This window comes from Macrobrachium rosenbergii, chromosome 24 (genome assembly GCF_040412425.1).
Source record: "Macrobrachium rosenbergii isolate ZJJX-2024 chromosome 24, ASM4041242v1, whole genome shotgun sequence".
In the NCBI taxonomy this organism is placed as follows: domain Eukaryota; kingdom Metazoa; phylum Arthropoda; class Malacostraca; order Decapoda; family Palaemonidae; genus Macrobrachium; species Macrobrachium rosenbergii.
In genome coordinates this window covers 38,645,086-38,652,778 of record NC_089764.1, presented here as the reverse complement: position 1 = coordinate 38,652,778, position 7,693 = coordinate 38,645,086, and the positions used below count along the sequence as shown (strand labels likewise).

General features: G+C 34.6%; 1 long non-coding RNA gene across 1 annotated transcript; it reads left to right on the top strand.

Annotated features, from left to right (window-relative positions):
• Positions 1-3,093: 3,093 nt before the first annotated feature.
• LOC136852039 (uncharacterized) lies at positions 3,094-7,262 on the top strand. The gene is made up of 3 exons (XR_010857055.1): positions 3,094-3,238; positions 4,258-4,351; positions 6,876-7,262. It is a non-coding gene; the product is annotated as an uncharacterized lncRNA (long non-coding RNA).
• The last annotated feature ends 431 nt before the right edge of the window (positions 7,263-7,693 follow it).

Below are 7,693 nucleotides of genomic sequence, written 5' to 3'. Positions count from 1 at the left end.
GATAAATCAGGCGCCCTTTGTAATTTTAAATAAAAGTGAATATATAGAAAAATGCAAAATCTTTTAGGTGATGATAATACATATAAAGAATTAAATAAGAACCTGATAGACAATGTGAATAGTGGTTTGCAATAAGAAAGTGAAAACCTGTTAAAAGGTAACGAAAGCCTTATAAAGAAGTTGTGTGTGACCTCTCCATCGCTACCATACATGTATGGTACAATAAAAACTCACAAAGCAAACTTTCCTGCCAGGCCAATTATCAGTTCAGTTGGTTCCGCATCATACAAGCTAGCGAAGTACTTAGTAGATATTCTCAACCCATTAGTAGGTACCATCTCAAATGCAAATATCAAGAATAATGTGGACCTGATAAATAAACTAAAGAGTGTAGAGATTAATAGTGAATCCAGGCTTGTAAGTTTTGATGTTGTATCACTATTCACAAAGGTGCCAATAGATGATCTGATGGCGTTTTTATCTGAATTATAGAGAACACACAGTTGATATCCCATTTTCTAAAAGTAATTTAATTGAACTGATTAAATTATGTGTAAAGATTAAATTTGAATTTAATGGTAAATTTTACTCACAAAATTTTGTATGGCAATGGGAAACCCTCATCCTCAGTGTTAAGTAACTTATATATGGAATTTGAAAAGAAGATATTAAACAACATAATCCCACGTAATGTAACATGGTTTAGGTATGTTGACGACATAATTCTTAGATAATAGAACCAAGATGTAAAACTTTTTTGCTAAGTTAATCAATTAGTACCATCAATTAAATTCACGATGGAAATGGAAAATGATGGTGCTTACCGTTTCTGGATGTCCCCATACGAAGAAATAGTAGTGGGTTTAAATATAGTGTATAGAAAACCCACTAATATTTCTTCCTATGTGCATTTCTATTCTGGACAAAGCAATAAGGTTAAAAGTCAGTGTTTTAATTCATGTTTTACATTACGGGTATGTAGCCCTGAATATATTGATGATGAAATAAATAGATAAGATTAGGAATGCAGGCAAAATTGAAATATCCTGATAGTGTATTAAACAGTGCATTTGATGGCAAAAGACTATGTATCAAAACCAGAAAGAACCTTACAACACAAAAAATTTGCTTGTTCTGGGCTCTTATACTAATAGTATGAAAGATATCCTCATCTTCTTAAGAATTTGATGTTAATGTCGCATTTAAGAACAATACAACAATGAAAAATGTACCTATCAAGAACTCCCCAGACAATACTAAAGGGTGTGTATATAAAATTCCGTGTAAGTCTTGTGACAACTTTTATATTGGCCAAACCGGGAAAGCACTGGAAAAAAGAATTGAACAACATACGAAATGTGTGAGATATGCACAAGGGAACAGTGGTATATTTGTACATGTTAGTGAGAACAATCATGCTATCAACTGGGAAGGGGCAAAAAGGATTGTATATTCTAATAATGCACTGAAAGGAACATCATTGAATCTAGCTTCATAAAAGAAAGTTACAACCATAATATGAATATCAGTCAAGGGATGTATAAACTTGGATCCTTTAATATCAAAAAAGAAATTTGTAAATTGTTTAAAACTTTACAAGCAGGCAGCAGATATATGAAAATAGGATTATCATATTTGTAAACACAGTACGAGGGTAGTAATGTTAATGAGTTCCAAACTCCGCCTCCATGACACCCGTCAGGTGTGGATCTGAGGTGGGGTATATCTGTTTATCAGCAATGTCCCCGGGAGAGAGTCAACAGATTTTTACCAAATGAGTTTTAAAGGCCACCCTACCTCGACACCGGCCTGAGTGGGGATATGGAGTCTCTAACGGTTGTGTAAGTGTTCGTCAGTACTGTTCCTTGTAGTATATATATATTTGTGACTTCACACTCTTGTATCAGTCCTTCGTCAATGGCTTGAAATAAAGTCGAAAACCGGTCAGACCTACCCCGTTTCTTATTTTTCTTCACCTGTGGTAATGTGTGATAAAATGAATGTACAAAAGTGATAATACCCATATATATATAATCCCGATGATAATAGTTTCCATAGCTCCACCTAATACTATCGAAAAAGGATTCGAATATCAAGCGATGATCGAACAATATGATCTGGTTTCAGTAATTTCATTGACCCCTGTTCGAATTAGCCGCTAATTATATCACTTACGATAGATATAAATGCTTTATTTAATGCCACTTTGCTCCCTTACCTTCTCAATTTCCCCAAAATCGCTGAAGGTGGCCTTTTACCGTAGCAGATTACGAACCTACGCACCTTTGTTATTAGTAATAATAAATTTAATTATAAAAATTACCTTGCATTCTTCGGTGCGAGTTGATAAGCTCACCGTTGAATCACCTCAACAAAAGTGTTCTATACTATTTTTGTTTATGGCCATAGCATTGTGACGCCATGTTGCATTAACTAATATAATGATAATATCCTTTGTTTCAGCTCCGGGCCATATACGATGAACGATAAGATGAACACAATACAGTATACTAAATTAAGTACGCTAGTGAAAAGTAATATTCGTGAACTCTTATGCCCAAGCACTGCTGAAAACAACAGCAACAACTGTAATAATAATAATAATAATAATAATAATAATAATAATAATAATAATAATAATAATAATTACAGATAAAGACCAAACACCGATACATAACTCAGGTAGTTTGCTAAAAAGGAAGAGTAAATGGCAAATCTCCATAATAATAATAATAATAATAATAATAATAATAATAATAATAATAATAATAATAATAATAATAATAATAATAATAATTTTTTTCAGATGGGCTAACTACTGATACATAATTGGGGTAGTTCGCTAGAAAGGAAGTGTGCCCGGCAACTGTCAATAATAATAATAATAATAATAATAATAATAATAATAATAATAATAATAATAATAATAATTTCTGTCGATTTTCAGATCATCGCCTTACGCTTCTTCGGTGGCGAAAGGGCGATAAAGTGACGTCCCACAAACAGGCAGTTGAAGCGGTCGTTGGCTGTTATCCTTAAGAACAGCTTGTTTCAGTGTTGTTGAGTCTCCAGCTCGGTAAGACAGGTTTCGTTGATTATAACTCGACTTTCGCGTTTATTTGCGTTTTGGATCTCGGCCGTTCGGTATTGGGGAACGTTGGTTTCATTTTGTTTGGTTTTATGTCCAGCCCTCCACAGGGATGACTCCCTCTTTGACAGACCCGTGTACGTTTTCAAAGTAAGGTGCTTCTTATATTTTCTAATAATGGTTCAGTGTTTTCTCGTCAGTATCGTAGCTCCTCAGAATAGGAGAGTCTTTAGTTCTTTTTTGAAATTTGCTTTCTTGTATGATCTTCACTTCAGGCGGTATTTTGTTGTATAATAGTCTTGAATGCTCTCTAGCCTGACTTAAAGTTTGTTCTAGGTTCAAATCACCTATTTGCTTCACTTGCATCTCTTCTGTTTACAATGCTCATTTAGGGTCTAGAGAAGTTGAGCAGTTTATCAGATAGCCTATGTCGTATTGTGAATAGACTTTGCAAGATTTTAGGCGTGAAGGCTTTCTTCAAGGTTTGTTGGGTTGGCAAGTGGATACAATTGCTAGTTTTGCGTTTTATATTTCTCAAATATTTAGATTGTGGTGCTTGAACTAAGACATAGTTGTCGTATGAAAGTTTCCCGTTTGCTGTTTTCCGTTTGCTGGTTTTGTATCTTCAAATATTGGCATTTTCAATTCTTTGTTGTAAATTCCTACAATCTGTTCAAAATGTTTATTACGGTAGGTATTGTTGTAGATTGCCTTTCAACATGGTAGGCCTATTTAAGACTTAGTTTTGAAGCTTATTTATTACTAAGTGGAACTAGATTGCTTTTAGTGGTAATTCTATGCGCTTTGGTTTTATACTAGCAATCTTATGCCGTGCTACGGATATTTTCATTTTTTTATACTGCAATAGAGCAAGTCTTACGATGCATTAGGGTTTCAATTTTCTTGCATTAGAGAGGCCTAACTCGACTACCATAGCCTTCCTAATATGGAGTATATTAAGTTGATTTAAACTTAATTATTGTACTGTAGGCTTAAGCGGCAAACTATTAATAACTTATCAGTATTTAAAAAGCCTTGCTTGCTGCTTGTCTTAGTATTTTAAAACTTATCAGATGTCCCATCTGATTATAACCAATAGTCAGCCTTTGGTTCTTTCCACTTGCTAGAACAGTTTGGGCTTTAATATATATATTTTTTTCTTATTTCAGGTCAGTGTGTGTCGTTAAATAAGCACGCCACAATGAGTTATTGAATCGTCTTAGATGTACCGATACCTTATGACTAAACAGGATTAATGGGTGGGTAAGTGTTTTTTTTTTTTTTTTTTTTTTTTTTTTTTAGTTGAGTGACTTCAATTCCCCAAACATTTTTTAGCTTAGCTTTTTTCAGAACCTATACTTGTTGAGTTTTCATTTTAAGTTTAGACTTTGTTTTAATGCATTTGGTTTATTTTTTTCAGATTCAAAACCTTAGTTTTGAGAATTTTGAAAATTGTTTTTATCTTTAAAATTGCAAAGGTTAAAATTTAAATTTCCCAGATTTGAATATTTTACTAAATTTTAGGATTTGTTTCAGCTTCAGAACTTGATTTAAGTATTTAATGTTTATTTTTTATTAGTTAGTTATCAAAAGTTTATATACTTTAATTTTTATTTTTGATTATTAGTTTAGTTAACATCAAAAGTTAATGTGTGAAGTTGATGTGTGTGGAATTTTGTTAGTTTAATGTGTGTGGAAGTTGATTTTTAAAAGTTTGTAGAGTAAATCTAGTATTTTTTAAGTGGATTTAAACTTTTTTATATTTAAACTTTTGCCTTATGTGGCTTGATTTTGTAATTTTAGCTAGTTTTGTTTGTTTGGAGTTGTAAAGTTTAGTTAAGTCTCTATTTTGGAATTTTGATGTCTTTGAACAGTGACAATTTTTAAAGCACTTGAGTAATATTTCAGCTGCAAAAGTAAAGTTTTGTGTATAAAGTAAAGTTTTGTGTATAAAGTAAAGTTTTGTGTATAAAGTAAAGTTTTGTGTATAAAGTAAGTTTTGCGTGCGGATTTAAAGCAAGTTTTGCGTGCGGATTTACAAGTTTTATGCGGATTTAAAGCAAGTTTTGCGTGCGGGTTTTAAAAAGTTTTGCGTGCGGGTTTAAAAAGTTTTGCGTGCGGGTTTAAAGCAAGTTTTGCGTGGGTTTGAAGCAAGTTTTTGCGGGTTTGAATTAAGTTTTGCGTGGGTTTGGCAATTTGCGTGCAGGTTTGAAGCAAGTTTTGCGTGCGGGGAGTTTTGCGTGCGGGTTTGAAGCAAGTTTTGCGTGCGGGTTTGAAGCAAGTTTTGCGTGCGGGTTTGAAGCAAGTTTTGCGTGCGGGTTTGAAGCAAGTTTTGCGTGCGGGTTTGAAGCAAGTTTTGTGTGCGGATTTAAAGCAAGTTTGGGATTTTAGAGTAAGTTATTCTTTGGCCACTTCCCAAGTCCACCTTTGCCGGGGTGGCGATGCCACCTGCCAGGCAAAGGTGGACTTGCATGTTGTGCATGGTGACTTAGTCACCATGCACAACAGGAAGTTCAAAAATAAGCATGGTGACTTTGTCACCATGCATTATAGGTATTTCAATCCAACCAACTTCTTACTTAGGTTAGAACTGCAAGGTTGATAGTTTTTGTGTAGCTAGGACTTAATGGGAAGTTAGATATGGAACTTGAAATATAGGTTGGGCTAGAGTAGGTTGAAGAATGTTCTAATTTTATATAGATGGAGGGTTAGGATAAAGGTAATAAATGCAAAGTCTATCTCTTAAGGATGCTGGGAATAGACGGTAAAAAGCATGATAGTCAGACCTAGACACATTTGACAGTGCAAGTTAATAGCAGGGGTATTACAGTAAGTGAGCCCTTTGTTTGGTGAGATTTGAGTATAGTAGAGGGATTGCAAGTTTGACGTACTTTTAACTTTAGAATTTCATTCCCAGTAGTGAGAATTAGGGTAATGGGTGTAACTCTTTTCTGACATACTTTTATACCTTAGAATTTAGAATTTCATTCCCACTAGTAAATAGGAACTAGATAGGTGATAGGTGGATCTTAATGATTTGCTAAAAGGCCTAGGTCTTGGGATGTTAAAATTTTTTTTACACTGATGTCGTGTACTTGCCAGGTATTCTAATAGGCTGGTTAATAGTGGAAATTGTAATTCAAATTTTTGCAATCTTGTTAACGTCATTGTCAATGCGCTCAACACCCTCACCCTCCCCCTCCCCCCCTCTTAAGCAAAGCTTTCATGTTACGAAATACAGTTCAGATTGTATTGCATATTTTCATTGACCCCTACCTTCATCCACCTTTCCCCCAGTGCCGAAGCTTGCTTTGGGAACCCCTTTATTTTTCTGAATTCCCCAACTTAATTTTTCGCCCCGTGGGGTTGTGCAGTTCAATACCCTTAAGACACTATACTAAAGGACGAAAGTTGCCAGATAGTAGAGTTTGCATTTTATGGCACCTTTCATAGTTATGTAGCACTAAAGTTAGATGGCGGTTGTTTCGGTGTAAGATTGGTGCCCTATTAAATATATCTTGAAGGATGGCACTCTCTATTCTGTTGTCTTCTTGGGAGTTTGAAGGAACAGTGGTAGTAATATATGGGATTGTTGATGTGAAAGGTGATGGCAGTTTGAAGTAACAATACTAATACATGGGATTGTTAATGGGAAAGTTTACTTATATGATAATAGTATTAATTATAATAACTTAGATTAGCTGCTGGGACTAACTGAACACTATTTTCACTTTTAAGAGGGTAGGTTATGTCATGGAAACTAAAATCAAACTATTCTCATGCACAGGCTCTTGGTGTAGCTGCAGAAGACCATAACATCGACACTAATACTAATGGAAAGCAACGCTTTTCATTAAGACTAAATATCCTGTGAGGATTCGAAGCGCTGTGCATTCAGTTACCCAGACAATAAGAACTCAACTTGTAGACGCTATGCATGTCCTGTTACGGTTCGAAGCGCACTAAATTTGGTTACCCTGACGACTAGAACTCAAATTGTAGACGCTGTGCATATCCTGTGAGGATTCAAAGTGCTCTAAATTAGGTTACCCAGACAACTAGAACTTAGAAGATGCTGTGCTCTACCTACTATTCAATTTTATAGCCTGACTACTTTGGATATGTAATAGTATTTACAAGTTTGAAGACCAGCTTAATATATATGTATGTAAACCTTTGTCCATTTCTTTAACCCCAAAATGCCCTGTGATGTGGTAGACTTTGCAATACTCTTGAAAGACAAAGAATGTCCTATGAAATCAAGGGAATGGTAGTTAGTGATTGGTTGGTTAACAGAAGTAAGATGGGGAAATTGATATGAGAAATGAGGTAACTGAAATGAGGTAACTGAAATAATGGTGTTTAATTCTGAGGAGATTCTAGCATATTAACCTCGAATTTTGGTGTTTACTTGCAATAGTCTATGCAGATTTAAACTTCTATTCAGCGGATTGATATTGTTTTTGACACCTCTGATGGCAGGAATAATTGTTTAAGATCATTCCTTATGATATGGAGATCGCATCCGGCTGAAAACACTTGTAAAGGTGACTTTAGCGATAATACTGTAGTTGGAAGTGAAAATTCACATTGACATGAGATACA